Source organism: Chionomys nivalis, chromosome 26 (assembly GCF_950005125.1).
Source record: "Chionomys nivalis chromosome 26, mChiNiv1.1, whole genome shotgun sequence".
Classification (NCBI taxonomy): Eukaryota; Metazoa; Chordata; class Mammalia; order Rodentia; family Cricetidae; genus Chionomys; species Chionomys nivalis.
The window spans coordinates 8,334,958-8,340,973 of NC_080111.1; the positions used below are offsets into that span (position 1 = coordinate 8,334,958).

A 6,016-nucleotide genomic window follows, 5' to 3' on the forward strand; every position below is an offset into this window, starting at 1 on the left:
GACTCAACCAGCCCTTGGAATTCTCTTGTATTTGTTATTATAAAGAACTCTGAAAAATGGAGATTTAAGAGCTGCTTATAAGGTAACTCAGCCAATGAATTCTCTACAGGCTAGAATTCTTTGCCTTCCCTATTACCTAACGGATGGCTTCTTATAGTTATTGATTTAAAAAATCGATTCTTTACTATATCTTTACAAAAAATACAGAGAAAATTTTGCCTTCACAATGCCAACTTATAACAATTCTCAGCCTGCTAAAAGATATCAATAGAAGTTCCTCTCTCAGGGAATGTTAAATAGCCCCACCCTGTGCCAATAGTTTGTATGGCAGTCATCGGAAATTATGCATAAGCAATTTCCTGAATCTATAATTTACCATTACCTGGATGACAGCTTATTATCTGATTCTAATGTAGATACTTTAGAAAGAATGTTTGAAGAAGTAAAGAAAAGTTTGCCTTGTTGGGGAATACAAATTGCTCTTGAAATACAAAGAGGAGATTCTATTAATTATTTAGGCTATAAAATAGGTTTATAAAACATGAGGCCCCAAAAGGTGCAAAATAGGAGATTGTAGACTCTTAATGGCTTCCAAAGATTGATAGGAGATATTTCCCATCTATGGCCCACTATTGGGATAAAACTTGATGAACTGATTAGTTTAAACAAAATCTTAGATGGTGACAAGGACTTAAATAGTTCCAGGAAATTATCAGCCAAAGCTGAGAGAGAATTGGCTTTGATAGAAGAGAAATTGCAGAAGGCACATGTGGATCTAATGTTTAATTGCATTGTGGTCACATTCTCCTACAGGATTTTAATGCAGAGGGAAGATATTATCTTTGAATTGATCTTTTATTGCATAAACCAAGTAAAAAATTAAAAATTTATGTGCAAAAGGTCTCTGAGTTAATTCTAAAAGGAAAATTGAGATTTCATCAATTAGCAGGAATAGACCCAGCAGAAGTATAGTACCTTTTAAGAATGATGAAATTGACAGATTATGAAAAGAAAATGAACCTTGGCAAAGAGCTTGTAGTAATTTTTTGGGAGAGATTAACAACAACTATCCCAAAAAGCAAGAGAATTCAACTTATAAAGAGAACTAGTTGGATCCTTCCCCACTTTGTAGGGGACACACCAATAACTGATACAAATAAACCAGGAAAGACAGATTACAAATCAGAAAACTTAAGTGGACCAAAGCCCTTATAGTTCTGTCCAAAAGTCACAATTATATGCTATGGTATTAAGGGATGTTAAAGAACCTCTCAACAGAGTTAACTGATTCACAATATGCAGAAAGAGTTGTAACCACTGAATTTATACCAGATGATGTAGAATTGACTATTATTTATTTAGTTACAAGAAATAATCAGAAATATGAATCACACCATATACATAACACACATCATGGATCTGCCAAGTCTTGAAGTACAAGATAGTGCAGAAATCAATCAATTATTGGTTTGAAATGTGCTGAAGGTCTCAGAATTTCATTTAAAAAAGCCACACTGGTGTAGGAGTTCCTTCTGTTTGTGTGTTGCTTTCATTTTTTAATGAATAAAGAAACGACCTTGGCCTAGTTGATAGGTGGAACTTAGGTAGGCGGAGAAAACAGAACTGAATGCTGGGAGGAAGAAGGGCAGAGTCAGAGAAACCATGGATCCTCCACCAGAGATGGATGCCAGTTAGAATCTCCAGTAAACCACTGGTATGTGGCGATACACAGATTAATGGAGATGGGTTAAACTAATATGTAAGAGTTAGCCAATAAGAAGTTAGAGCTAATGGCCAAGTGGTGTTTTAATTAATACAGTTTCTGTGTGGTTATTTCAGGTGTAAGCTAGCCAGGTGGCTGGGACAAACAAGCAGCCCTCTCTCTTGTAACAACACACCATGTCAACAGTAGAAGTTTAAAAAAATACTTTTCCATCACATGGCAACAAGTCAAGGAAATTATAAGAAAATGTCCTACTTGTTCTTTGTATAATCAGATACCACTACCTGCAGGAAGTAACTCAAAGGGTACTCAAAGGAATGAAATCTTGCAGATGGATGTGTTCCATTTTGCAGAATTTGGAAAACTAGATTATGTATACCACTGATCCCTATTCAGGTTTTCAATAGAAAAAAAAATTTTTTTAATACGAAAAAACTTGGTTAGCCTTGATTAGCATTACATACATCATAATGGATATGGAATTGCATACACTTGCAACAATATGTATTCAGTCAGCAGAAGAATTAGATGCACTGATTTCTTAAATGAGTAACATCATTACATAATTAAAACCTCAACTTTTATCAATGAACATTTTATATGGGAGACTTCTGAAAGACCACACAGCTAGCTACCCACCTTCGCAACAGTGAATTCTCACCTGTGGATTTCAAGACTGCGTATTTTTTGGTCTTGCTCATTCTTTCAAAACTTTGTCATTGTTTTCTACTTTAAATTTATTTTTGAAGTGATGACTTAGAGAGTACTATGTTGTGAACTGAGGGTGCAGCTCAGTCGGTGAAGTGCTCGCCAGACCTGCCTGGGGCCCTAGGATCCATTTCCAGCATTAATAATCTGGTGTGGCGACACACTCCTCTAACACCAGCACTACGGAGGTGGAAACAGGAAATCAAGGTTCTCCTCTACCTCAGAGGGATTGAGACCAGGCTGAGATACATAAGACCCTGTCCAACTTACTAACTAAACATTAGAATGGAGTTACCAAGTTGCATCCGAGTATCATTTCGTGCACGTGGTATATGTTCATGCGCACGTATGCATAGCATGACCCAATATTTGTAGATGCGGGTGTGTGTGCCTGTGGAAGCCCACAGTTGGGGCTGGAGCTCCCCTTAGATCTCTCCAGTTAGCTGTAGCAGTGTCTCTCACTGAACCTGAAGCTTGCTCTAGCTGCTCTAGCTAGCTAGACTGTCCTGAGAATTCACCTCTACCCCCCAATGCTGGAAGAACTGGAAGACGGCTATGCCTGCCTTTTGTATGAGTCCTGGGGTTATGTAGGGCTTTATGCATTAAACCCTTCCCCCTCCACACACACACACACACACACACACACACACACACACACACACACACACCTTCTGCTATTACTGCCATTCCCTTACCTGCCCCCTAGCTCGGGTCATGCTAACTAACAGGCATGCGTAGGGAACATGACTCCATGCTAATTGTGAGAAACAGAAAGCAAAACTTTTATTTCCAAATTACCCCGGGCAAAAAGCACGAACACTGAGTCCTGCTGACCTCGTTAGGTCACAGACTGGATTTTAACAAGGATATTTACAAGGGCTGCTACCTGGAGAAAGTTCGCGTGTGTGCCACTCTTGCCTTTAAAACCGACGGTGTTTGTTTTTAATTGATTACACGTTTAACTTTTGAGCAGTTTCGGGATGGCTTGAAATAGAATAAGACTTTTTTTTTCCCCTAATTATTATTCAGGGTCGAAATAAAAGAGGAAATGTCTTTATAATGATTCGCCCTGATTGCTTGTATTTTGTTGGCTTTTTTGTTTCTAAAAAGAAATAAGCATTTTTCTCTCCCAGCGTAGTTTTACTCCAAGTATAGCTATAACTTAAATCAGTGATAATGAATTTCACACTACAGAGCTTGAATCTAGGCTACGGTTACCACACAAGCGGTGGCTGAGTTCAGAAACTTGCCAAGAAGAGGTATTTATTCTATTCAAAACAGGTAGCTGTATTCATCTCATATGACTTACGTCATGACTAGGAATTAACTTCAAAAGTAGCATAAAAGCCCTTAAAAATTAAGTTAATAAAACAGAAAACGGGTGTGAGCAGGGGTTAACATGGGCTTTCCTGTTACCTGTATTTTCCCTTATACTTTCAGAGGCCTGGCTGAGGTCATGCAGTTAGTTCATCAGCCAAGAGTATTTTAGGGGTCTGTTTTCTGCCTTAGATTGTTAGGAGCGGACCCAAGCCTTATCAACTTATCGAAATTGGGAATTAAGGGCAAGGAGACAAAAAACGTTCCATTCCCCTCAAGTGGCCTGTCCGCAGGGCCTCAAGCCTCAGTGCTTTTGAAGCGAACACCCTCACACAGTGGGCAAACTTCCACGTGTTCAATGCTAGTTTTGAGGCTGGAAATCTCCAAAGGACACGCTGTGCTCGCTCACGCGTTTTCCCTGGATTTTCTTTCTCACGTCTGACGGTCCGTGTGATTTCACCAAAGCCACGTTACAGGTTTAGGTGACACCCGCCCCTGCAGTCCACACCCAATGCCTTAGGCACGTCTCACTCAACCAGACTTCAAAGTGTAGAAAGAATTACAAGGAAGGGACGGAGATTTGTCTAATTATAGTCCCGGTCTGTTTACATTCAAGAAGGGGTTTCTTCTCGAGGCAGTCAACACAAACCCCTGCCGAGGAGCATCTCTCAAACTGCTCCCTGGCTTCTTGACAGCTACGCCATCTACCCGTGGGACCTGGGCCTCTGCTTTCGCCCATCCTCAGGTCAGTCCATTCAACCTAGAGGCTAGTAGCAGAACCGAAAGGAACCAAGCAGGGGAAGAAAGTTGCTTGCTACTCGTCTTCCCGCGCCGATCTCTTGCAGGCTGCTCCTGCAGAGCTAAGGGGGCCGCCGGACCGTCCTGGCTGGCGACTCGGGCTCTGTCCCTGTGGGCACAGCCAGGCCGGGGCGGCCTCGCTGCAGTGTCCCGGGACCTTGCAGGCCCAGCCTCGGAGGCAGTAGCCTTCGGCCAGAGACCGACTCACCTGCCCTCCGCGGAGGCGATGGAGCGCGCGCCGCTCGCGGGGACCCAGATGCGCGGAGGAGGAGACGCTGGCGCGGGGACACCGGGGAGGGGTGGCGTAAGCAGGAAAGAGGATTACCTAAGCGGGGATGCGGAGCCCAGAAGGAGGCTGCAGACTTTCCCTCTGAAACGGAAGAGGCGGAGGAGGGGCGAGCGAGGAGGAGGAGGGGAGTGCCAACGCCAGGAGGTAGTCGCTTGGGGACCAGGCGCCGGCGTCCTGGGGCGGGCGCAGCCGGAGGGCGAGCGGCCTGGAGGACCGCGGAGGTCACCGCTGCAAAGCCGGGGAGGTGCCCTGCCTCTCTTGGCTGCGAGTCGTGTAGCCCAGTTGCTGCCAGGTCCCCGCCCTTCTCTTTCCCCGGGCTGGTGGCGTGGAAAGGCGCGGTGACGCCTGTGACTTCTGGGGCGGGTAAGGGCATCCCACGCCTGCTGGAGTCTGGCGTCCACGACGTCACAAGCACAGTGAATTACATGGGTGGGCCAGGAAGCTCAGGGTCGCCTCATCCACTGTTCAAGGCGTGCATGGTTTCTTCCCAACCCACCCACAGACTCTTGGAGAAAATTCTTCCTCCTTCATTCATGAGGACTCTGGGATTGTGGGTTTGGGTTTGACGGACCGGTTGGAAGCTGTGGAGCTGGACTTCCTGCTAACGATGTTCCAGTCCCCCTGTTCTAATAGAGATGTCTAAGTTGGCTGTATGTTCCTTTAGTCAAAGCAGTGTCTTCTGGGCATATGCCTTCTATTAGCTGGCCAAGGGCCGGCCTGGCAGGAAGACCTTCTTGGATAGGGAACTCGTCTCTCACTGCATCTCTTTAAAGTGGTACTCAGCCGGGCGATGGTGGCTCACGCCTTTAATCCCAGCACTCGGGAGGCAGAGGCAGGCGGATCTCTGTGAGTTCGAGACCAGCCTGGTCTACAGAGCTAGTTCCAGGACAGGCTCCAAAGCCACAGAGAAACCCTGTCTCGAAAAACCAAAATAAATAAATAAATAAATAAATAAATAAATAAATAAATAAATAAAAATAAAGTGGTACTCAGTGTGCCCTAAGAATAGCTGGGAATGGTAGGTGGAAATGGGTGGTCTGTATGGATGATGGACAGCAAGGGTGGGGCTTTTAAAAGGGCAACATAAAACTGGGTTCAAAGGCGCTCAGAGTCTCTGTGAGTGCACTGGGCCTTCTGAGGCAGCGCTCCATAGCCTTTTTTACTTTATACAGGTGGGGTAA

At 44.4% G+C, this 6,016-nt stretch overlaps 1 protein-coding gene across 3 annotated transcripts in view; it reads right to left on the reverse strand.

Annotated features, from left to right (window-relative positions):
- Inpp1 (inositol polyphosphate-1-phosphatase) overlaps positions 1 to 5,193 on the reverse strand; it is a 30,047-nt gene extending 24,854 nt beyond the window's left edge. Inside the window, exon 1 of one of the 3 annotated variants that reach the window (XM_057758782.1) lies at positions 4,872 to 5,193. The gene's annotated coding sequence lies outside the window, so the exon portion shown is untranslated. Of the gene's footprint in view, positions 1 to 4,754 lie in introns of all 3 variants that reach the window. The other 2 variants (XM_057758781.1, XM_057758784.1) reach the window with 2 other exon arrangements.
- Positions 5,194 to 6,016: the final 823 nt, after the last annotated feature.